This window comes from Phalacrocorax carbo, chromosome 8, assembly GCF_963921805.1.
Source record: "Phalacrocorax carbo chromosome 8, bPhaCar2.1, whole genome shotgun sequence".
In the NCBI taxonomy this organism is placed as follows: domain Eukaryota; kingdom Metazoa; phylum Chordata; class Aves; order Suliformes; family Phalacrocoracidae; genus Phalacrocorax; species Phalacrocorax carbo.
In genome coordinates, this window is record NC_087520.1 from 29,858,067 (window position 1) to 29,885,212 (window position 27,146).

Below are 27,146 nucleotides of genomic sequence, written 5' to 3' on the forward strand. Positions count from 1 at the left end.
AAGTAAAGACCCACTTCTTAAGATTCAGCTCTACCCTATCACTCTTGGGATGTCACTGCAGCAAAGCCATTCTCTCTACTCAGAGATCCCAAGAAACCTAAATACAAGGAAGGAAAAATGGAAGTGGTGTCCCTCCTCCTCCCCAGGGCTGGACTGGTGACCAGCCTCCTACAGGTGCACATCTCAGAAAGAGCCCTCTGCCTCTGCAGCCGTTGCAACTTTTCATGCCCAAATTCAACTTCATTTCTCCCAAAGCAGGGAGAAGGCCTCATAAGAAAGTAATCTTTTCTAGAAACCACAAACCTTATCCTAGCTGTTAGTAAAATAATCTGTCTCCCACCCACCTCATTCATATCAATAGAGCTACCGCTAATCTGTTTATTCCAAGGATGTTTGTTTCAGGTCTTTTGCTGTGTGAGGAATTAATCCTTCACGTACATGATATTGATGGTGTTATGAAACACATAATTTCTGCCTTCTCTTTTCAATTAATAGAACATATTAGCTTTAGGAAGTCTCCATGGAACAAAAGAGACTATTTTGTCCACTTTCTTTCCCTTCTGAAAGGGAACCAACTGACAATATGGCTGCACTGGAGAATAAATTAGCAGATGGAACAACTATATCCCAAAGAAAAAAATCATTTCAATTTATCTTTTCTCCAGCCGCTTAGAAAAATAAATTTCCTTACTTCAAATGACAGAAGAAACTAACCTGCAAACTAATCAAAAATGGCTATCTAAGCTTTATTGCACTCACTGCTTGCTTACTTAAAACTAAGTTTGGTCAGCTGAGGCTCATTTGAAATGGCAGCAGTCACCAAGGATTAGAACAGGTGTGGCCCACAATTCACCGAAGATCAATGTTATATATTTTCTGCTACTAGGCACCTCAAGAGCAACACAACATTGACTTTCTACAGTAACTGCAAATAGTCTTAAAAATACACTGGAATAAGTTATTTATTCATTGTAAATGGAAACTTCTCTTTTAAGTTGTTGACCCAGTCCCTCTGAGCCCAAATGTGCGTTGAGCTACAGCTCTTTCTTTAAACCAGCCCTCATCCCAGGTCTCCATGCTGGACATGCCGCCATGGGAAATCCAGCTCTGAAGGCCTCCAGTGCCCCACCACAACCCCTACCCCCAGCAGAGCAGAAAGATCACACTGGTATTTGAGTTCTCTGGTTGAGCAGACTTCGGTGGATTTCCAGCTCTGAAGGCCTTCCATTCCTAAAACCTAATCCCAACCTCTTATCCCAGAATGAGTAGTCTTAAAGAGTTCATTTGATATAAAGGTGAATCACTCTCAGTAATCAGTTAATCATAAAATATTCCCCTACCACTGAACTACTGAAAAACAAAAGAAAAAAAGAGAAAAGAAGAATCCTTCCTCGCAGACAATATTACAGAAATCCCAGCTAAGGTTGATAGTAGCTTATTTCAGTAAAGACAGTAAGAACAGATTTTTTAAATCATGTCATTTAAGAGGTGTTACTTCTAATCTGTTTTTGTCAAAAATCCTTTGTTTTTCCACATTTTTCTTGGATCAATATTTGCCAGACTTCTCTACAATTATTATATATATATTTCCAGAAATAGATAGATTTCTATGTATTTTAAAAATATATATATTTTTATATATTATTCCAGAAATAACAACCAGTCCAGAAGACTTTTTCCTGCAAGGAACAGAACAGACAATATCCAGAGACTAAACAATGCTATAACCTATTACTAATATGTGAATGAATAGATGAATATCCTGCATGCACATCACGTCCAGCATTGCATGCCAATAACTAACTTGTTCACATAGAACAAACTTTTCTTTGGGTAGCACTGGATGGGTCGCTGTTGTCCTACACTTTATAAAATAAATGAAGGGGTTTTTTTTCATAAATCTGCATTGTCTTCCAAAACCCCAAACGTTTCCAGTAAAATAAAACCACAGTTTGCCATACTGCTCATGGTCTCAGTTTGCTTTTTATATGAGCAGCTATTAGTATTTAGTAAAAATGAGAATAATAATCTAGATTGTATCTAGATGCAATGGAAAGATGTGTGCAGGCTTTTTACCTTTTTCCTCCTCCCATCCACATATTTAAGTTTCTTGCTTCAATTACCTCAACAGTTATGATCATTTGAACATTCAAGTAATAAAGGTCTGGTATATAGGTGAAACACTCTGTTAATATTAGTGTGGTTTGTATTTAAAAGATGACAACCCCATCAATCAGAAAATTGAGATAATAAACATCTTTGAAGAGTGTTTTAGAAGTTAGTAGAATATTTACAAATATAAATTTGAACTCCTGATCTTAAGGCTCTCGTGTTTCTCTAATTATACTGTAACTGGAGCTCCCTGTGTACACAAATACGTTTGGGGTGTGTAAAAATAAAATTACTCAAATTAAAATTACTTCTGCATTCTTCCTGCCAGAAAAAAAAAAGTAAAATATAAGGCACACTATATGGATTGGTGGTTGAAGAATACTCAGATACAATAGTTAAATGCTGTCTAAAAATAAATTTTGCATTAGTTCCTTAGAGCACCTCAATGAAACCTCTAGCAACTATTTAACATTGCTTAATTTATTTCCATGCCTTTATTTATCCCTTAATGCAGCCAAACCAGCATTCAAACATACATCTTCAAATGGTATCCCACTCTTACAACTGAATATGCAAATCAGCACTCAGGCAGGTTTGGCAGTATGGTTACTCCACAGTGGGTCCAAAAGTGGAATTTAGATGTCTTCACTGAGAGACACATTGCTGAAAACTGAATTCAAATTATTTAAGTCTAAAAGGAACATAGGGTTTACCAAAACAAATTCACTGTGCCTATTAGTATAGGAGAACTGAGGTATCCTGGGCCCAAACTGGGTACCCTGGCCTTTCACAAATATGCAGAAAGATATACAGAAGAGAAGCAGGAATAAGCAAGCTATGGGCTCAGCCTGAAGCACTCAGAAGTAGAGGATCATGGTAAATAAGGCCAGAAAGGACTTCAAAAAGGTATTTAGTACAGCATTACTCCCAAAGCAGGGCCAATGATGCTCCTGTTATTTCTGACAGATGTTCATCTAAAGACATCCAAAATGAAGCTTCAGCACCTCTCTGTGCATTAGCATTTTTTTTAACTATTAGAGATTTTTTTAAAAAAAAACCATTGAGCCAGAAGTCATCTGACACAAGCTAAGCTCATTATTTCCCTTCCTGTACCTCACAGAAGTGGAGGATAGATTATTCCTTCCTTCTTTTCACCGCTTTTGCACACTTGCATATTATGTCCTCTATTAGTCGTCTTTAAATAGAGAACCCTATTTCTTTCAGTCATTCCTCCTAAGTCATGTTTGCAACACCTCTGATCATTCCCCTTGCTTTCCTCTGTATTCTTTCCAATTTGTTCACACCTATACAACTCTCCAGTCAAGGCTATGCGCATGATGACTAGGGCAGAAAGAACAAGTAATTTCTTATGCAATATACTGCTATGCAAGATAAACATATTCCTGACTCACTTTCAGCTGGTGTACTACTACAGCCCTCAGATACATCTGCAATAAGTGTTATCTACTTGATTGATGTCCCCATCCATTATTTGCACAGTATTTTGTGTAAGTCTGCTAGAAGCGCATTTTCTGTGAAAGGAAAATGTGGACATTTTTCCAGCCTGCGAACTTATTTTGAATTCTAACACACTCTTCCCACCTCCTTGCAGCCTTTCACCACTGTATATCCAAAGCACATACTTGCTTTTTCATCTATACTCATTATATAATATTATATAATTATATATTATATATAATTATATTATATATATATAACATATGTTATTGAACCATACCAGATCCGTAATAGACATTTGCAAAATCCCAACAGCCACTTTGAGAATGAACTATTGGTGATTACTCTTCAAGTACCATTTTCCAGCTGATTTTGCACTCACCCTAGAGCTCACTCATGTGACTTCTGCAGCTAAGGCAACTTGCAGAGAAGGAGGACATCTTTGATGCAGCTGTGTGACAGTTCTCCCACAATTGCTAGAAAGTGTTTGGAAAGAGCGACAAAAGTCTCTTTCTACTCAGATTGTTTCTGTCTTCTGCTTCCTGTTTCCTACAGTAACTTCTCTGCCTCCATGAATAAGTTCCTCCCCTTATTAGTTACTAGAATCAAGGGCACTTTTTCCCACTAAAAATAAGAGGTGATTTATTGTCTTTTTAATTATGAAAGGTATTCACTCTGCTTGTTAGCTGAGGTTTACCATAAAAATATTAATGGATAAGCAAAGAATAGGGACAATATCAAATATTTTAAAAATGTGACTTCCTTTAGCTAATTGATTTGTGTGCTCCTCTCACTCAAGGCCATGGAAGCTGCAGGTGTACTTATGGGCCAGACTTCCCAGAGTCTGTTGCACTGAAACTTGTGGGGTTTTACCCAGCCTGTGATATCTGAGGGCCAACTTAAAACTGAATTTTCTAACTGAGCATGCTGTTTTTCATAATACCAAGAGACGCTAAGATAATTCAAATTAAAATACTGAAAGTATTCCTTTGAGCAATTACAATGCTTATATGACAAATGACACTCCCCTCTCCTGCTGTCTCCTCTTTTTCTTTCTAGTATGGGAATTCTTAAAACAATAAGCACCATAGAAATCCAGGTCTACCTACTCTACTTTTGCTTGGAAATTAGAAGACAAGTGGCAAACCAGTTCATTTGAGACATCTGAGAGATTGCACATGTGAAAGGCCTATTAACTGAGTTGGGAATTCTTTCCTGCCAAAATTCAGTCTGCCTCTATATTTGTACTTGTTTAGCAAAACACCGCCACAGTTGCCAAGTTCTGGCCTACTCCATGTGTGAAGTTTTATGTAAATTCTTTAATAGCTGACTTTGTTGCAGGTTCATGACTATTAAAACATGACACAGGGGAGGGAGGTCATGGAGCCACTCAAAGTTTGCTGAGTATGTCAGGGTTTTGGGGTGGGGTGGCAAATTCAAAATGGCTAAGGCTGGATTCAGGTAGGTGCCTGCTCAGTGAAGGGTGCAGCACCAGAAACCTAGGGGCAGCTGTCTCAGTCCAGCACCTGGAACAAACCTGGGGCCAGGATGGACCTCTCCCGCTTCTTCAGCACCCCGGTAGAGCAGCAGCTGCATGCTGAACAGGGGCTCCCAGGGGGCAAGAGGAGGAACATCTGCTCCCATCAAATAAATAAGTGCAGCCTGAACTGCAATAACAGATCACCATAATATATGCCAAATGCATATGTTAAATAAGGTGCACAACACCAAACAGCCTTACAGGGTCCTAACTACATGAGATGGCTGAGTGCTCTAATGGTAACAGAAATATAAATGCATTTCACTGGGAGAACTTGGAGAAATGCTCTTTGTTAGGAATCCACCCCTTCCATTTAAAGCTGACAAGAACTCCCAGAACCTCAATGATCCAAAAATGCCTGCAACAAAACCATGCAAAATAATGCTTTGAAGTCCTGATATTTCTAAGGCAAAAGGCAAGCCAAAGCAATTCTTCATTAAACGTAAGTGAAAAGAAGAAAACAGACATAAACCCTTCCTCTCCCTCTCTTTGCAGGTCCCCTTTAAACAGATTGCACCCTTCCCCCTACAAAAAGAAAAAAAAAAAGCTGCTGAAACAAACAACAGATGCTGTCTAAACTAACTGCATGGTAAGTGCATACTAAAGATATATGTTGTCTTCTACCTAGCCATATGTCCCTCCCACACACATACTTTGGTTCCAACTTTGGTGTAGTTTTAGAAAAACAGAATAAGGGTGCATAGAGAGGTTGTACTCTAAGTTTTCAGAAAATCCCCCAAGATTTACTTCATCGATGACAGACCCTAAAAAGTAAACAGTACAAATAAAATGCTCCAGGAAACAGAAATTACCCATACCAATTAACGAGATTTGTAAGTATAGCCCGCATACCTGACAAGATGTTGCCGCATAACTATTGCTTGTCAATTTGTTAGAGTATAACATTAGATTTAAATGATCTTCAAGACCATTGAAGGAATTTATTACAAGTCTTTTCTTTTGATTTATAGTAACTTGGTATACTCATACTAAACAACAAACTCAACTTCCCTTTAGAAAGTACTGAATTCTTTGTTCCCCCTGGATTCCAAATGTAATGCTCCTTCCCATATGATAGAGTCATATATTGTCAAACATGTAGCTTAACTGTACCACAACTACTAGAGCTGGAAAACAGGGCTTGGAAAATATCAGCAGTTACACTTTGGCACTGAAACCCATTGCTTCTAAGCATACGCTTGGAGGATTAAGAAAAGATCAAGAGCTAAAAGATCACAGATCTGGCCAGCTGTCAGCATCTAACTCCAAAATGTGAACACTCCCATCCTTTACACTGACTTTAGTGGAGTAGCTACAGCAAGCCTGTAGGCCAAAACAGAACGTGGCCCAGTGTATTTAAACATTTCCCTCTTTGTGTAGCTGAATTAATCCACTTAACCTGAAAATTATTTTTAAAATTCATCCAAGCCTAACTGCATTTTCCCTACTCTTACTTAACATCTTAGGTAGCTTTGAATAGTTGTCTCCTCCACCTTTCCCCAATTTCCCCTTGTTCAAACCTGCAAGTCACACACAGAAGTTGTTTTGAGGTGCTAGGTCTAAAGGATCCTTAGAAATTTTGTGACAACATCCTGGTATTGCTACTTCTGTGCTATAACTTGGTTCTGTCAGCAGGCTGGGACGCTGCTCTAGGAAGCTCCTCTCCAAACAACAGTATTTTTTATAGAAAGGATGTAAGAATGTAGTCAGCCAGCAAGGTCAATGGCAAGCTGTTGCCTCATATCTACACTTTACTGATGAAATTTGTCAGGTGTTTCCTTGATCTTCTCTCTTTCCCTCATCATCTCCTTCTCCCAGCACCAACTACCACTAGGATATACATAGCCTTCAAAATACAAAAGCAGGTATAGAATCTTTATATGGCTGCTTTGGTTGAGTAAAAAAAAAAAAAAGAAATTTTACTTCTGTAAGTACATAAATAATTAAAAATATTTGGATTCAAAGTACTTCTTTGTATACAATGCCTTTAATCTAAGTTTGTTTAATCCCATAGAATATGTCTGCACTTTTCTGTTAAGTGTATTGACTGGCTCAGGCTTCATCTTTGCTTCTCTGTAAAAAGTGATAGAAAACCAGAAACCCCTGCTTGCAACAGACACACAACGAGGCAGTCAGCCAGCCAGTTACACAGGTCTGATGCTTCCAGAAATAAGCACTGCACTTGTTCTAACCTATAAAACTCTCAATACTTTGTGTAAAAGAAATCACATTGTTATGGTATAATGCCTAATGATTAAAGCATGTGATCCAGGTAGCTACTGTGGGCAGATAAAGTGATTTTAGTGTGACTTCAAGCAATACGGTTTTCTATTTCCTAGGCCTAGAGGGTTAGACTCTTGCCCCTAAGGAAGCTGCTACAGGAGAATTATCTTCTCAAAATCTATTACAAAAAAAACCTGTAATATATTTGCTCCTACAAAATATAACTCTCTAGTCTTGCATAAAGGTAATGTCTTAAAAGTTTTAAGGACAGTGTGTTAAGGGAATTTTCATGAAAATTAAGGTTTTACAGTTACATAACTAGCACAGTCATACCAATCTCAGGCTAATAAAACATACATTCCCCACCACAGTCAGGCTCTCTCAGCATGTGTGAGTAGGCAAACTAGTTTTCTGTTTCACTGTTGGTTTGCAAGTACTTGAGTTCTTTGAAATTCATTATCTTATCTCTAGTAAAACGTCTCTGAAAAGAATGAAGGTTGCATCTTACATTTCTGTCTCTGAATCACTTTTCATAAAACACTTGCTTTGCTATCCATCCTCTCTATGCATTCAGCTGCAGCCTGTCAACATCCAGGTTGCTGTAAGTTCTCCTGTTTGTCATCACGAATTCAGTAGGTTCCTCTGCCTGCACCGTTGCTGACACACTTTAGAAGGAAAATTCCCTGATGTTACACAGTAATAGCTGGTGACCAGTATAATCACCTTGTTTACTTCAGAGCAGCCAGTGATTTCTTAGCCAAAGGAATGTTTTAAATCCATTCAAAAAGTCACCCACAAAACTCTATGCCCAGAGAATCATCATTCTTCAGCAGCTAGAGCAGGAATGCATGTCAATAAATTAGCCCTGTATTATCCTTTCACGTGGCTATAATTTATGGCACCTCTGATGTCAGAGCACTGCAGTTTGCAAGTAGATGAGTATGAAGTTTACATTGGTGGCAATTTGGAGTTTACTACCAGATAGCAAGTTAGCCTAAGGAAATAAAGGTTGCCATAATACACAAGTGGACTCAGAGATAAAGAACGAGCTTGGTTAGGTGAATTTTCACAAACCCAAATCTTCATTCAAGGCTTATAGTGTCCCACTTCATAGTTCCACTGCTCCCCCTCCCTCCATTAAGCTCGGTCATTCATTTAACATTTCATGCTAATTGCAAGTCATCGTTACCTTTGGGTCTAACAAAAAGAACAAAAGGTAACTCCTGGGTTAACAAAAGACTTGATGTCTTACATCCTTCCACTCTATACTTCTACACTGGCTGCATAGGTACACAAGAGAAGGTATTATTGTTCAGTTGAAACGTGTATGTAATGAGTATCTATCACTTCATTCTGAAAACTAGCAGTCCCTACTCTAAAACACTTAAATACAGGAGTCTTGACTTGCAGACTTCAGAATAAAGCTCTCAAATCTGAGCTGACAAGGTTAAGTATTCATAATCATCAAATGGAAACCTGTGATTAGTGCTGAGATTTCAGATTTTTACTTACTGAGCAGGATCTGAGTTAACACTGTTATTCAGTGATTAGTGGGTAAATAAAGAAGAGATCATCTACGGCCCTTAAAGCTTTTGCATTGATGCTTACATGCAGAAGAGAAAGGAAAAGGAAAGCTGGATGATTAAAAAGAAACAGAATAGCAGTAAGTTCTTCAAGAGCCTTGATTCTTCCATTAGTAATTCTATATTATATTCTCTATTGACTGTCTTGAGTAAAAAAAAAAACCAAAACAAAAAAAAACCCAAAACATATGGATTCAAGAGACCAGTCAGCTCTGAAGATGAAAGCAGAACTAACAATTTGGGGTAATTTTTACTATGTCCATTAGAGATCCTCTGAAGGAGGAGGAAAGCAAGCTGGTCAAAATGTAGGACATGATAGTAAAGTCATCCCAAATAGTGACATTACTGTAGGGAAGCATAATTCTGAACACGCTAATGCTTCCATTTGTTATTTATTTGTTCCTTTTGAAACTCTCATACATATGCCATCTACCCCTACCAGATACCAAGGTCCTAAGAGTAGGTCTGACATTTTTGTTACTTGCTGTCATTCTAGAACAGTAATACATCTTTTTAGGAACTTGGTGAGGGGACGGGAAGTGACTGCAGTTTCAAGACAGACCTGTGGCCTCCAGTAGTGTCACAAATAATGCATTCTCTCCTTATTTTCAACAGTTTAGCATATTGACCTTTTTTTTTTCTTAATCTCTTCAAGTAGACTTCATAGCCTCACTTTCAGGAATTAAATCCCCAGAGGAATCATAGAGAGGACATAAAATTCAGCTTCATTTCCAAATTTGGGCCAGATCCCATGCAAATCAGAGTAAGATCAGAGCACCATAGGAAAAAATCTCTTTGGTGTTCACGTTCATGCTTCAGGTGACTTGAATGTGGCCCTTGTAAACTAGAAGATACTAATAATCTGTGGTCTTGCACAAATACCAAAGATTTTTATCTGAGTATCTCCTTGCAAAGCACTTTATAAGTACATTTGCACACCATTTCCATGAGGAAGTTCCCAAAAGGTTTCCACTTGTTAGCATGCCCAAGCAATATCAAATCCCCCAGTGGCACTGATGGCTACAGCACGTACTGGTATCTTAGGTGTGGATAGAAGCAAGTCATGCTGGAATGGAGCTGCCTTTGAGACATTTAACTATTCACCAGCAATAGAAAAACAGACGTTTGTGTTTTTATACTTACGCTAAAAAGTTCTTTCAAGTTTTGCTTTCAGTCATGAACTTAAAAACAAAGAAAAACTGTCTCTTCCTGGTTTAAAAATGACACAAAAAGCTGAAATATCTTTTGAAGACTGTAGTCCAGGAATCAGAAACTAAGAAACAAAGAGTCTAAGTTTCCATCTGAGGAAACCAAAGGAAATCTGCTTCCTAGAGTAGTACATCAAACATTTTGTAGGATCGCTATAGCCATCCTGGAAGCCCTTCACCCCCAACAATATTTTTGAAATTAATAATATGAATACTAATATGAATACTAAAACAAATACCTCCGTCTTCCCTGTTGATGGCAAAGGATGGACTTAATAGTTAAGCCCATGCAACTTTCCTGCAAAAGAATAATATATTCTTGTATTTGTTCTGTATAACAAAGTATACAGACAATGACATAGCAGAACAGCAACTGACGGAGACTACAGCTTCTTTAAGAATAAAGGTACATCAATTAGGAGTCCAGCCAGATCATTCAGAAGCATCAGCAACTTCTTTTTAGAGCATTTTATTTGTTGTTTACTACCAGCCAGTTTTTACCAATGGAATAAGAATTCTCTTCCTCTCTCTGTCGTATATATATAATATATATGAATATATATAAATACACACAGAGGCTGAATACACATATATGATCTAAGTGGCATTTAGCTACCAGACCATCCCTTACAATCCCCCAGGGAAGACAGGTGCAAAGGACGGATTCTAGAACATCAGCACTTTATTTTAATACTGCAAAAAATCAATATCAAATCTCAAAAGAAGAAATATTTTTCAGATGAACTGCTAAAATGGAAGCTTCTCCCACAGAATTTATTCTGGTCAATATTTGGAGAATCAAACAGGAAGTTACTGAGAAATCTGATGAGAAAAACTAGCTGCAGTTTCTCCAGATATTTCTAGTACACTTAAGCATCAGAAGAAATATCTGGAGAATATCAAAGGGGACAGATGCAATAATTTTTTCCTTATTTTAAAAACCAAATGAATTTTAATTTTTTTACTACTTTTCAAGAAAGGAAAAAAATAAAATTTACATAGATATTTTGCCTCAAATAGTAGGTTTATTTTTTTAAAATGATAGATTGCTCTCTCTTCAGATATTACCTTTATTGCAGGAGTGCTGTTCACTGTAAATTCTTCTCAGGTTAAATCTCAATCCAGTTAATGTAATTGACAAATCTAATCAAAAACAACTTTGCACATATGTGATAGAATCATGTATATAGTAGAATAAATATGCAGGATGCATTCCAAATGTGTTTGCCCTGGTCCAGAAGCCAATGACTGAAGCAAATTTGGATTATCCACATGTTTAAAATTAAGCACTCGCTTAAATGTTTGGTGAATTGAAGCCATAACTTTTTACCTTTTTCTCTATAAAGATTTTATAATATTGTCCTGGGATATTTGAAAATAAAGATGAAGTCCAGTGATGTTAATACAGTTACACAGGAATAAGATAGTGAGAACAAGAAAAAAAAAGTGAGCTTTGTATCACTTGAGTATTTGAACTCTTTTTATTGCAGAAATCTACAGACTGAAAATCTTGACTGATACGTTTGTATTCAACCATTGATTAAGGAAATTCATTTTTCAGGATCTTATTATAGAGCCAGGAGACTGAAGGAAGCCTATATTCTAGTTCTCTAACAGAACCTTAAAATGCTAAGTTTCAAACCAACCTGAATAAAATATTCATTATTATTTGCCAAAGAATGTTGTATGCTTTCTTTTTCTTCTCTTACTTTCCCCTTATGCTTGAGGAGTTACAGTTCTATTTGGTATATTCTCAGATGTACAGTGCAGCACTGCATGACAGTATAGTTCTAATTAAATAAAAACAAACAGTAAGCAAACATTACTGTAAAAACACAGAACCAAATCTAAAGCTTCGATGATATTAGAGCTAGAAAAAAACCTACTACATCACATACAATTCCCTAGCAAGGATACAATTCCCCAGCAGCAATACAGCAGACAAACATTTGCTAAAAAAAAAATGGCCAACATCTGCTTAGATGCAATGATTACAAAAAATGTGTTTCTTTACATATGGAAATATATACAAAAAAACCCCCCTGATATCTTCCACTGTTTGCAACTATAGTCAACTCTGGTTTTTTCTCCTGATAACTCTGTGGGATTTCTGGGATGTAAGAATAAAAAGAAAAAGTTACAATTCTAATTTAGTCTTTTGGCTGAATTTGAATTTATCTAATTTACTTTATCTTCAAGGAGTAAGTGTTTTATGTGCTGATCTGGCTTCGGATGCAATAGAAGCAAAAGTCTGAAACAGTTTACCCACACAGCCACTTTTTAAAGAAATGAATAGATGTTCCCATTTTAAAACAATTATTTAGATAGTTCTTATTCATCTTTTATTTCTCTACATGTGGAATTTAACCTCTTTTGTACACAATGCAGAACAACATGACTAACTGATATAATGTATAGGAAATGACTTGTGGAGCTAAAGCAAACAGTTGATGTGCTTACAAGATAAGTGTCAGCTTGTGGAAATAGCAAATAACAATGACACAATTCCCTCCTCTCAAAGTACATGCACTGTGCAAAGACCTGCTACTAATTTTCACTCAGCAAGGGGGGATGCCATTTGTACTGGATATCTGTTGCCTACCAGTCTATGAGAACATTTTTCCCAGCTAAAAGTAGCACTCTGCTGAGCAGAATTAAATAATTCCACATAAATCATTCCTCCAGGCTGTTATTTTGCTTATATATGTTGGAAGCTATAGCTGAGTGAAGTATTCTATGGAGTAAAATATCATTGGTATCAACACGTTTTTTGCACTGTTTGGACTAATTCTGTAGTTCCTTTACTAGTAAATTCCCTTATCTGGAATGGAAAATGATGCCTTAAGTTTTATTTTTTCAAAGCAGTCCCAGGAATCTTGATAGTCCAATTTGGTTTATACAAGGACTTTAGATCAAAATATGCTTTGCATCAAAATGCAAAAGTGTCAGGTCCAACAGACCAACAAAATTAAGCTCAGACAAAGATGTTTTCCTAACTTTTATTTCTCTTTTCATTTGAAAGCAATTTACTTTAACACTTCCTGCCAGGCAGCAAAGTGCAGACTTTGTAGCAAAGTCAAGGACAGAAAAGAAAGGCAAGGCTTTTTCAGTGTTAGCATTTTTCTTTTTTTAAAGGAGATCACCATGAGCTTTACCCATACTTGCTTTTTCTATTCCCAGGACTTCCCATTCAGCTTTCATGGAGGTTGTCAGAGGGTCCCCATCTCCAGGGAACAACAATGAAATATATTAATTGGATGTGGCACTTCAACTCTATGAGTTTATCCCAACTTGTCAGTGCTGGCTATTGTTTCTCCTCATTAATTCCATCACACTGTCTGGTGGCCACTGATTTGACATGCTCTGTCTGAGCAGAAATTACTATTATTCACTCAGTGGCCAGTCCCTCATTCCTTACTCACTTGGGCAGTTCTGCTGCAATCAGCAAGATTTCTCATATGCATCAAAGCTGGAAGAATCCACCTGAGGATCCATTATAAACCAACATGAAAAAAGGGAATGTGTGGTCCTGAGCTCATGTCATTAGTTTGCATTATCACCTCAGTACAGAGTAATAGCAAGTGTGGAACTCCCTGTAGCCAGTAATGAGCATATAACCAAAAATTATTCTACAAAGAGGAGCTATCATGGAAAAGTGACAAGCACATGGCCAAGAGAAGGAAGAGATTGCCCGAAAGGTGCAGCACTATCCACGTTAATTCCTACATGTTGTTGATTACTGCATAACAAAATACTTTTTAAATTACCATTGGAAGCTTTATTAGAAGAGATGTAATTCGATGGCAGATCTGAAGAAATGCAGATCATCAGAAAACAACTGATTGGACATTAAAATTCAGGACTCTTAGATTGTAAAGACTGTTAATGTCTGCTTGCCCAAACATTCCTAGACAGTACTAGTTCACCCAGTCTCATACAAAAACAGAAGTAGGATTACCTTAACACATCACCTTACATACCATCCATAGAAAAAAATCTCTCTCCAGGGCAGCACAATTTAGACCATCCCTAAAGAGCAACAACCTACAGGGTGCAGTGTATTTGAACTCAAGTTTCACTTTCAGATCCTTATCAGTTATAATTGAGAAAACTGATGTCAAGCATATGAATACTACTAATAATTTTTATATATCCACATATATATATGGATATGTTAAATAATAAGGACACTGAGTAACTTAAGGATACCATTATATGCATATGGATATTCTTTGAAAAAATTTAAATTCACTTTCAAAATAATTCTGAAAATTCAACTTATCTTAAAAAACAGGTAAAGGCTTTGCCTGGACATTCAAATGATAATGACTGTTTTCTATGATTAAGTTTGTTAATATATCATTATCAATTCAAATAATACTTGCGCATATGTGGTTAATTCACAGATTCTCCTGGTTCTTTAACTGAAAAACATGTCTTTAACTTTGCAACCTAAATGATAGCCCTGGTCACATTGTTGTAATGGTTTTTCTATTCCACTCCAGAGAAAACTGGATTTCAGTGATGGGTGAAACAGTGATCCTCTGTGTGCTATAAAACACCTAAAAAGGAATAAGCTGCAAAAGGGCTACAGTTACTTGGAAACAGAAACTAAAGGACAGAGGTTTTCTCATCCCATAATCTCCTTGGCTCTGCTGTTAGCACCCTTCTCTGATTTTGAACCTGTAGGAAATATTGTATTTATAAAACAGATCATGTTCTTTTTCTTCTCTGTATTTTATCTGTCACCTTAAAAGTATATATAACACCCAAATATTAGCAGATTCCTGTCCAGCTGAGATTGTCAGTGATCTCAGAATTCCTTTCAATGGGAACCACAAGTCTGAAGTTATTCAGAGAAGTCTGCATGTGCTGATATCCTCCTGCTTGCCTTTGGAGGGAATACACTCCCTTTGACACTCCAGGTTCTAGGGTGCATCTAGGCATCGAGGCTGCAAAGGTTCTTAAGAGCTGAAGTAAAATCTGCAAGCCATTTTCCTAACCTGGTGAGCCAGGTCAGGAAAGTAAGACAATAAAAGAAACTAACATAAATAGCTTTTGACAGCCAGTGCCATAAAAGTAAAATACTTTAAAACTTGGCATCATATAGAAGTTAGCTAATTATAGTGGCGCCATTCAAGACGATATAATTAACTGTATGTCTACATCTCTATTATAAACTCCTATTTTCAGAGGTTTATGATACCATTTTAAAAATTTGTCTGGCCAGAGACTTGGCATGCCAAATCTCACCCTGGAAGCAAGCTTTTTTCCTCCAAAACTGAAGAATAAAAACCTGCCTTTTTTTTTTTTTCTTTTTAAGTTTATAAGGTAACAAAAATAAGCACACAGAAATAATACATTTTATGCACTCAAAGACTTTAGGGTCTTAAAAAAGAAATTTTGTCTTACATTGTGTGATTTAATGATAAAAATCCCTCCCAATACTCAACTCTGGAAATGCTACTGTGCTGCACATAGTCTAGGCTAGGGATATGTCCAAAAATTACACACTTCTAACATGGACCTGCTGTTTGAACAACTCCTGCACTTAAAACAGCCTGACATCATCTTATTCCTAATAGGCTCTTCCTTTTTTCTCCTGTTTTTCTCCCAAAAGCTGTATGGCTGCCAAAAAGCTGATCTTATGCAAATGGAATTGAGGTCCCTTTCCTGCGTTTGGCAAACTTAGATGTGATTCTGTCTGGAAAATGAAGAAACACCATGCAATATGCAAAAGACACAAGTTACCTGAAAGTGGGCAGGCAAAACTAACTCACACGCAGAACAGGCAAGTTTTCAGGTCCAGTGGTTACTGGGACAGTCTATCACTAGGCAGACTGCAATGGGTTTACCACTAGGCTCTGCAATGGGTTGGTTCCCTGTGTGACTTCAGGCTGGTCACTTGGTGACTCCTCCTATCTACATATTATCTCCTTGAGATAAACACACCGAAGCTGAGCTATTATGGTAAAAAAAGCCTATAGAGATATACAGAAATTTTGTTTCTTACTGCAAGGTGAATAATCAGAGCTTTCACCATGCTTAAGGAAAACATGACTGGTCAAATATTTCTCAGTTTGATTTGCAAAATAGAGTTATAGCCAAGGAATAAAATACTCTGAACATCTGTTCTTTTGCTTTTTTCTGCTTCACAGTACTTATTCAAAACTTTTTTCTTTTTTACACCTACTTGATATCTTAATTGGTTTTGTTTCTCTATATACAATTCTAACAGAATCCCCTAGGCCAAAAACTGGACTCATCTCTAGAATCCTAATTACCAATATTGTACTGGAAACTTCCATGTGATCTAGAGAAAGCAGATTCTTTCCCCTCTTTCCACTTTGGGTTGTTCTGCCCTTTCTACTCTGCTGCTTTTCTTCAGCCTGGAGAAAATACTTTTTATCCCTTCAACCCTCTCAGAATCCTTTATGCAGATTTGGGTTGAGCCAACGTCTGTGGAAATCAAAAGGAGAGTTTTTATCGACTCATCCATCAGACTGACAGGCACTTTGTGATCTTTCTAACAGTACACAAAACTATAGTAAGTTTCTTCCATTCTCCATGGAGATGGTTATTTTCCCCCCAGAGTTCTGTCTTTTAGGACATTGTTATTGATCCAAAACAATATGAAGAAACATTTTGTTCTCTTTGCAACAGAACAGTGAATCAATATTTTTTTTCTTCCTGCTTTTACCCCACATACCATAAGCCCACTTTGTTTTGGTAGTGCCTCTGCAACCTTTGTCTGCATAATTATATTACACAGCTACAGCTCTCCTTCCCAGCAAATACCCTTTGAATACTTTCCAGATGAAAAATTATACTGGTTCTCTCTAAGAGACCAAACAATATTCTCAAAATGCGAGAAGCACATTCTGTACTAACTCCAGCGGTGGTGGTCTCTCTACTCTGTATCTCAGGATATAAGGTCTTAGGGAAGAAAAAAAAAAAAAAAAAAAAAAAAGAGAGAAACACATCTCTATAGTACTGAAACACAGAAAACACAAGAAGTCTGGAAGTGATGCCAAACGTATTTCATCCTTGACTAGAAAGGTTAGGGAATAAATAAAAAAATTCATATGAGATCTTACTGTATATAGTAACTATATAATACAGCTGAGAGTATGCTCCTAAGAGCAAACCATGCTTAAACATTTGGAAATGTAGTTATTGTGGCTAGATCCCAGGTATCTGGTAACAACATTCGTGATGGAGTTGTTAGAATTCATAAATGCACAAGTGCAGCCAACAGCTCTGAGTACACTGGGGACTCTTGCCAAGGAATAGAAGTTTTTCCTCCCTTGCTGGTAAGGTTATGGAGAGAACATAAACTGTGTGTTTGTACACGAATCATTATGATTCCTAAGAATATCAAGGGGCCCCACATCACAGCTTTTCTCACTAAGGCTACCAAGATCGCATATCCTTACCAAGCTAGTCTCCGTAGAAGTTAATGTGCTGGGTACAGGCTGAAATACTACCCAGCTGCATTAGTGCAGCACAGCTTCCTAGACAGTACATCACAGGGATCTAAGGTGCCCCAGGTACCTCAAAGAAGTTAAGGAATATGCTGTACTACAAGGTAATTTGTTGAGTCCAGAATGTTGATTTAATCTTGGCCCAGACTCCAAGAGCTCCAGGTGTGAAACCCCTGTGGTAGTCAATGGTATTTCCTGCAAGTAATCTGTTCTTGAAGCAGACCCGCAGCAATGCTGCTGGCACCCAAGAGAACCCCTACACCCAGTTAAGTAGAAGAGGGATTTATCAAACACAAAGGACTAAAAAGGTTCAATGCAAATCTACCTCAGAGTTACCTTGGACATAATGAGCACCCCACTGACTGCTTTCCTGTCAGTGTATACCAAGATATACATGAATGAAGATGATAAAGGACTAGATTCTGTTCTTAATTAAGCATGTTGAGTAGCTCCTCTGAAGCAAATGTAGCAATACTCTCTTTATTTCAGTGTAAATGAGATCAGAATCTGACTTTAGGTAGTTACCTGACAATTTGCAATGCATCAAAGTAAGACTAAATTCAGTCTTCAGTAAGCAAACGTCCTAGAAGCATAATTATTTCAGTCAGTGACTGTCTAATCTGTGAATTACCTGGTCATATACTATTTTTCAGGCATTAATGCAAACAAATTGCAGTAAAAATCTGTAGGAAAGATAACTATCTCCCTCCTTCATCTCAATTATTTTTCCTCCACCATGATTTCATCTTTGTTGTCTGTTACTTTTAGTAAAAACATTTTGTAAACTATTATAAAATGGGACAGATGAAAGGATATTTATATAAACAGTATTTTGATTTCTACATGAGCTTGAGATATAATTCCAAGTGCACCCAAACTACTGATAATTATATTTTAAATACACATAGAGTTTAAAGAGAGATGTCCAGGAATATTTTCACAATATATTTTCATCTGAAAATGCCGATTCATTAAAAATTCAAAAGCTTAAAAAAAATAGGTTCAAACAAGGAGGGAAAATGAAAGAGACATTGAAATTAAAAGAACACGTCTTCAAATGAGATTCAGATCTTTCAGATTTTCAAAAAAGTAGGTTAAACCAAAGTTATAACGTTGAAAGTCTCCAAATAAAACTGGAATATCTCAATAGTCTCAGTCCAAATTTCTAGGAGATTTTACAGTTGAATGATGTTTACATTGGCTTTTCATCCTAGCTCCAGGAAAAATATTAAATCTTGAAAATTCTTACGAGTTAGGGTAATCATACTGTGCCCAGCAATATTGTGAATTTAACTGTCCAGAATATCAATGTCGCCTTGCATTACAGCATCATCAGTGGTCCACGCCTAAAGTGTTTTCTCAATACTTGAACAATAGTTGGAACATTTTGGTAGAATGGTAGAATTTCTTTTTTAAAGAAAACTGACTTTTTGTTTTACGTGAAAAGATAGTTTGATTTTTAAAAAATTTTTTACAAACCTAAACTTGCATTTTAAATATTTTAATTGAAAATATCACCAAGATGTAGTCCTAATCTAAAACTTTCATCCTTTTGCTATACCTGAAAAACTTTATAAACTGCAATAGTTAACAATATGTAATCGATAAATTAACCTTACTAAAGTGTTTCAACTTTTTGGAGTGAGAATTTCTAAAGTAACATTCAAAGTTAATATAAACGCCAAATCAATAAGATGAAACACTTTTAAATTTACATGCTTCATTCCATTCATGTCAGAATTGGTATTTGATTGAATATCCAAGATACTTCATACGGAGACTTCTGAAGGCAGGAGATTTTTTGAATTTTCCATTCTGAGAAATTCTTCATTACTTCAAGCCCTGCTGAAAGTGTCACTTATTTCCCCCCGGATGTAAAAATGGGTCTAGTTTTCCCTTGGGAAGGATCTGTACAATAAGCTGTTCAGCTCTGTGGCCACACTGGCTTGCCTCAACACTGTTAAATTCTGTGTGGGGGGAGCTGTCAGCATGTCTCCTTGGGGAAGTCAATAACTAGGTTGTTTTTCCTGAGACTTTTCTGAAACTTCCATCTCCATATTTTTTTAAAATCCAGCGCCTTGGCAGCAGCAGGCATTACCTGAAGGTATTACCTACTCACGCTTTAATTTAACAGCTACTCTCTTTGATTTACATAATACTCAGTTAAAATACAACCAGAGCTTAGTATTATTGCCTGCATCCTTACAGATGATGCTGTCCCAAGTCCTGCCCTCCAAGACCAACTATGCCCAAGTGCTTTTGCAGTCACACCCATGGCCGCAGACAACAGCAGCTGCTGCTCCAAACATAAGTTACCTCCTGCTGCCAAAGTGATGCCCATGCAGGGCAGGACAGGCACAGCGTGACCCACAGCAGGCAGCACCACTCTGGTGAGTGGGCAAATACGCTCACCAAGTGCCTGGGTGAGGCAGACACATGGATCTCCAACTGGTTGGTTTGTTTGTTTGTTTTTGTTGGGGTTTTTTGGGGTTTAGTTGTTTTTTTTTAAGCCATGGCCTCTCTGTAGGAAAATCTCCCTGGTTTGCTTTGCTCAGGAGTCATCATGGGCAGCAGCAGCCTCTGTAAGCCTTTTGTGGGGGCATGCACATAGTGCAGAGAAAGTCCTGGGTTGTTTCAATTTCATTTTGTAGACTGCCTTGGGGCTGCTTGTGCGCAGTGTGTATGCACACGGCACTGGGGGACCTATTCTGCAAGGACCCTGCTACCTTCTCCAGTCACATCCTCTGACATGAGTGGTGTGGGGACTGCTGTGGCTGCTCCCACATACAGCTTGCTGCTCCCTCGCTGTGGGGTATCTGCCATGGGAAACCATCATTTGACACTAAAAAGATGTCAACTTCTCATCATGTCATCTACTTAAGACTGGTTTAGGCATACGGTCTAGGTGCAGGTCACAGTGGCAAACATTAGGAGCATAAATTTGTTACTTACTCAAAGACAGAGGCATAGACAGACAGGCAATTCAGAGCACTTAAACTTGAGGCCCAGAGTGGTATAAAATAACAAAGGAGTAGTATGACTCCCTATCCCCCATCCTTTTCAACCCCTGGAGTGTTTATACAGGAATGCTAGATACTGTCAAAAGCAAATGCTGGATTGAAAAGCTGACACTACATTATGGGCATTCAAACTTATACTCAGTGTTAGGTAGTTGCATATCTGGGCCAAGAGTACACAAATTAGTTTTCTTCACACCATTACAAACACTTTAAATCTTTTAAGAATATTTTTTGTCATGCCATTTAATCTTATTTTTAACCACAGTTACTATAGCCATACTCTACAAAAACTGTACTCTACTCTGAAAAGCAATTGATGAGCTCCCAAATTAACATTTAAGCAGTTTAGAACTTAAAACTTATTTGAAAACCATGGTGTTTAGAGTATTATGGAGGTGCTGTTTTCATTTCACACTACTTCAGCATCACAGCTTGGCTAAAGGATCTAGTCTGTTCAGTAGAAATCAGTATATGATCCCAATATCAGGAAAAGGCAAAATAAACAACAGGGAGTATGATTTAGAGATGCTACACATCAATTTTAAAATACCTTTTTTTGGCTTATGTGCATTCCTGCTGTGCATGCGTGAGAAAAAACTTCTTCGAAGTATTTCTAGATCCATTAGAAGTATCTACCAATACAGCTACAGGATAATGAGCCCGAGTCTACTCTGGCTGCAGTATCACAGACAGAACAAGACTATCGCTCTGCTCTCCACAGACTTGCTGGAGAACCCTCAACTCTCTGGGGACAAACAGAAAAGCAGTCATGGCAAACAGCTTTACCTACAGGCCTAGAGCTAAGGCTGTAGTGTAATAATAGTTGCCACAGAAAATATGAAACATTATTTGCCATGAAATGAGAGGGCTGATTCTCTCCAGCTGTATACTTCTGGCAGCATAAAGAATTTGTGCCTCTTGCTTTTGCTCTCTGATCACACAAGGCAAACCTCTTTCTTCATCCTCTTCTTCACAGCCATGTCTGAGATAGGGTATAGGGTATATGATCAAGGAAGAAAAAAAAAAAAGTATGAACAGATTTAGCCCCTGGCCGACCTTGGCCATATATGAGATCCAGATGATAATACGACTGCAAGAACAGGAGAGTACTGTGTTTGCCTGTTCAATTAAAAAATAGCTTCTAGCACTTACTATTCCACCAGCACTGCTGGCAGGTAAATTTTCATCCAGAGAAACTCTATAAAATATACTCACAATGACACAGAACTGACTAAGCCAATAAGGTTTTGTAAGAATTACTCAGATAATCTGCTAATTTTAGAGGCTGTAATGGGAAACGTTCACTTCTTGGAACTATCCTCTAGCATTCTACCACAGGAATACAGGTTTTGTAAACTTCTCAGATTTTCCATAGGATTTGGAATATTGTAATTGAGTAAAAATTGTTGCCTCCCATGTCAGATGTGCCACTGCACCACAACATTCCTCATTTAGTAGTACTTTCAATTAATATGTTTGCCAGCATCTGACATTTGGTCCAGTGTATACAGTACCACTGAGAATCTGACACACAATGCTAATTAAAGATGCCACACAAATGCAGAAGTAGCTAGCGATGACAGAACAGACACAAGGGAAAAAGACATACCTGCTATATACAGCTTTAAAAAATTGTCTCTAATATTTTTAAAGCATTTCCCGAACAACCCTCTGTCAACCCTACCCCCCCCCAAATTATGTGCTAACACAGGGATTCAGATCATCTGCAGTTTTTAATCAGAAGTTCGGAAATTCAGAAAGCATAGCAAAAAACAGCTATGTCCCACCTTGTTATGATGAATGAGTGTCCCCTACTTAAAGACAACTTTCATTAGGCATGCACTTAGAGTTGATCAGAGACAAGTAATATTAAATAGTCAAAAATTAGACTCTGGTTTGTTTGTAAGTGTTCATAAAGGGTAGAGGAAGATAAAATAGCAGTTTAATATAATTCCATCATTAGTTATATGGATGCAAAACTGAAGTGGCTCAAGTGAAGTCAGCAGAGATCTCCAGATACACTACCATGGCTGACAATAGCATTTGGCTCAGTTGCTTACAAAGCTCAGCAGCAGCTATCATCCATATTCAGTCACACCAAGGCAGCAAGCAGTACTTTGGAAAGAAGTAGATAACTCCTTAGTGGCACATCTGTTAGGTATAGATGGCATTCATTTGAATAGCTTTGCCAATGGATGACATGCCAAGTTCTTTATACTGAAAGGCTTGTGCTTGATATTAATCATTCATTCTCTGCCAGTTAACATGTTTATCCTTCTAGGAAATACTTTGATCTATACTGGCACTTGAAATATAGCAACCAATGTTACTAGACTGGAAATGAACAAACAAGATCCTGTGTGAATTGCCAAATGGCACAGCAAAATGCAGGATGCATGTTACAAAGTGTTGCTTAGCAACTAGAAAAGGCCATGCACTCCATTTCACTATTTTGGTTTGAAATAGAAAATAAATGGCCTTATAGTTATTTGAAATACATGGAGAGCTAGAACATAATACTGCTGTGGAGAAATCTATTTGTGAGGAGTGTGTGTCATGGGAGACAGAGAGACTCTGAACTCAACATTCAATAGGAGAAACTGCCTTTCAGATATTTTACCTTAAAATGTAAATGTAACAGTAGTTTAAGTTCAGCGCATGTATTCCACTATTTACCCAGCATTTAAAACGATTGTTTATTTCTACCTTTCATCTTCAAAAGTTAAGAGTGCTAGGTTTTTTTGCAAAGACGACTACTAGCTCATCATCCATTTGCATGCAAGGAAATGGAAGTTTAGAGCAGTTGGTAGTTTACCCATGCAAGTTGCCAAACTGTGAATAGATCACAGGCATCCTGAATCTAAGCAATCTAAAAAAATTAGTTCTGCAAACATGGCCTCCTTCCTCCCTCTTACATAGCTCCCCCATGCCTGGCAGCTTGTCTTTAATATGCAGATATAAGTAATTGCCTACCAATACTTCATATTCATAAAGGAAAAATAAAGGTCTCTGAAAACTCTGATTAAGTCTCCCATACCTCAAAGCACTTACTGTCTTTATTTTCCAATAGGAGAAACTGAGGCAGGGGTTAAAATTATTCTTGAAAATTCCATGGGAAATCTTCTGAGGTTTGAGAGCAGAACAAGTACATCTGACATTTCTCTTAGTGGTACAGTCTTCTCTTCTTCCACCAGTATTCATATTATATAAGCATCTAAAGCAGGTATGAGTACTCCCCAGATACTGCTCAGCCACTAAAATTCACTTGCGAACACCATCTTCATTTTAGCTCTCACCCTAGGCAATCACGGCACTGAAGCCTATAAACCTGTCCTCAGTACACATGGAGAAAACCTGCCTAACTCAGTGGGAGTTGAGCGAGAAGAGCTCAGGCTCAGAAAGGGCTCAGACCTTTGCAGCAGCATGGTACAGCAGGGCAAGCTGAGCACAAAGGGGCAAGGGCTGTCAGGAGGTGTCAGGCCCTTAATCTATGTAACGTTGTCTAAGTTTCAGCCAACAGCCTTCTACACAATACCGTATGTGTCTGCTGAAAATCGTGTTTCCCATAATTGCATTGTTTGCTTAGAAGGGACCTGAGATCCGGATCAAGTTCAACAAGATCTGTGTCATTCTAGTTAGCACTGTTTTTCAAGCGCACCCCTTGAGTGAACAGAAAGCCCTCTGAATCCATGACCAGACTTTCAGGGCCAGATAACTGACTGTTTCAGTTTCTTTCAAGTTGTATTGCAGTAGACACACACAGTATCCTGGATACCGGACAGATTTAAAAGTGGGAAGAAAAGGTTCCAGCACACTGGCTTTAAAAGGGAGAACAAAGTAAGTGAGGATCAGAGGGAGGAAGGTGATCGCTATGACACTAAGACAATTAATCACTGCCAGATGTTAAGGGTCACACAGCACTGCATGCTGGGAAGATCAGCAGGGGTTCTTGGACAGGGAATAGAGGGAAAAAATAACCTGTCATGTCAGTGAACTAGTCAGGGGTTTAGGGTTCCTGTCGTTTAACTATTAGTGTGCTCTTAATAATAAAATGACAATGCATTGCAGAAGAAGGGGAGGAAGATAGGGAGGCTGGCAGAAAAGAGGGAGTGACAGCTTAATAATCCCTGTCTGTCAAAAGCACTAAAAATACCATCTGAAATTCAATGTTCTTACTTTTGTAATGAACACACCAGGGTTCCTGTTTGATTAATAGAACACTTGTTGACTGACAAGGACAAATGTGCACATAGTTTGAACACAGCGCTGTACATAAATAATTTAAATTGTACTATGGTCAGAGCTCAGCTTGCACCAGGGTTTCTATGATAAACCCTTATGTTTCAGCAATTCATAACTAGGCCTTAAAAGAAAAGATGGAAGTCTCAAGCCTAAAGTTGGATGGAGAACGTTGAGAACGTTGGTTGGTTTCTTTGAAGTATTTAAAAGAAATCAATACTCTTCAGAAATCACAGACCTTTGTGAGGGTAGTGATGGTGGTGTCTCCATTTGCTGTAGTTGTATGTGTCTCATGTTACAGCAAAAAGCAGATAGCTTTACACTGAATAATGCAAAAAAACCTTGTATTCATGGTTCTTCCCACTCTTCCCCATTAACAGCAATGCTAATGACAGCAATATACACTCACCCCAAAAATGGGGGACTTCTTCCTTTGAACTTCAGAGATAATTTTTAAAGGGAAGAGTTCACAACACACTGTAAATGGACACTTAATTGCAAATATTTCCTGCATTCCTTTGGGAGACGATTTTAGTTTAGTTAAGCTGTTATCTCTTCAAAATGAACCTTTTCCACAGAAAAACAGGCTTTTACCTCAAAAAAGGAACACTTTCCACTGAAACTGACCCCAATTTTTGTTTTAAAGCAATGTGTACATGCTCGAATATTTATCACTTAACTATTTTACACCCCTGGAGCCCACACATACTAGCCTGATGGAAGGAACAAACAATTAGGACATTCATAGATATGCTGAGTATCTCAGAAAAGACCTACCCTCAAAATTTCTATCAATCCTGTACAGGTATGATACATGTGAATTCAGTGATATCAGTCAGAATTTACTTTTCTGAATATTTTACCCACCTGATTTGAACAAATAAACACTTGAAACAATGTATAAAGTGTTGGCTGTTTCACCATTTTTTTCCTGCCAAATCAGAATACTTCTTTAAATCATTATCCAAGGAGTAAATTAGCTATGGTAGTTTAAACATCTAATTACAATATGGTCAGAATGGAACAACAGCCAAACTGAAAATATCATCAGATTAAAAGCTGTAACAGAATTTCCCCAAACAGTCCATACACTTTATCAAAGATCTGCTATTTCCTTTCAGTTTGTTGGATGCTGTAATGTATCAGATGACTTTCGGTGGCCTAAATTCCAATCCAGAGAAGTGCTGCTGAGCACATTCAACTTCCCTTGGTACCTTTGAGTAGGGCTTGTCTTTACAGAATCAGGCTCGCAAGGCTTAAGCAAGTAGGCATTAGTTTATTGAATTGTTCAAAGTATTATTTTTCCTGATTTTTTTCAATTGATAACATATGAATTACATGAATAGCAAGATTATCTTGCAAGAAATACAAGATTATCTAGGTCCAACCCCCCTGCCATGGGCAGGGACACCTTCCACTAGACCAGGTTGCTCAAAGCCCCATCCAGCCTGGCCTTCAGCACTTCCAGGGATGGGGCATCCACAGCTTTTCTGGTCAACTTGTTCCAGTGCCTCACCACCCTCATAGTGAAGAACTACTTCCTTACAGCTAACCTAAATCGACACTCTTTCAGTTTAAAGTAATTACCTGTTATCCTATATATCTTTATATATGTATATTTATATACTTTCATATACATTACATTCTGTAAACGTAGAAGATCATCATCTTTGCCCTAGTCTAAATTAGGTAATAGTAAGAACTAGATGGGTAGTCCTCAAAATGTGAGTAACCATTTTCAACTGTATTATGTCTCCTTCAGTCACTGTAAGAAGCTATTGTTTACTGTTTATTGTTTATTGTTTCCTTGACTCACTAATTGAAGTCTCAAATTGTTCTTGCTATTCTCCATAGATTAGGTAAGTCTTTATAGCAACCTTTATTTTGCAGACAAGTTGTATAAGGGAAACGGCTGCAACTTTTCCAATTTGTTGAAATGAACACAGTCAAGACACATCATTCCTCATCCTAGCATTGCCACCAAATGACTTAGGCAAGATTTGGCCTGTGCTTCAGTTACCTCCTTTGTAAAACAGAAGTCTTCCTAGTGTTGTTGATCACAGATTTTCCCTTGTTAACGGACATGACAGTGTTGTGCAGAACTATTTTGGAACGTTTCAGAAGAAGAGTCAACAGAGAACTTAAATGTAACTGGCAACTCACATCACATTACACCAACAAAAAAATCACTCCTTAAAAAAGTTGCTAAGGTAGCACTCTACAGAAGGCAGACATTGATTCTGTGATTGTTTTACATGTCCATCTATATAGCAATATCA

General features: G+C 37.7%; 1 long non-coding RNA gene across 1 annotated transcript in view; it reads left to right on the forward strand.

Moving 5' to 3' along the window:
• LOC135314583 (uncharacterized) overlaps nucleotides 1-27,146 on the forward strand; it is a 64,835-nt gene that overhangs the window by 18,091 nt on the left and 19,598 nt on the right. The window lies entirely within an intron of this gene.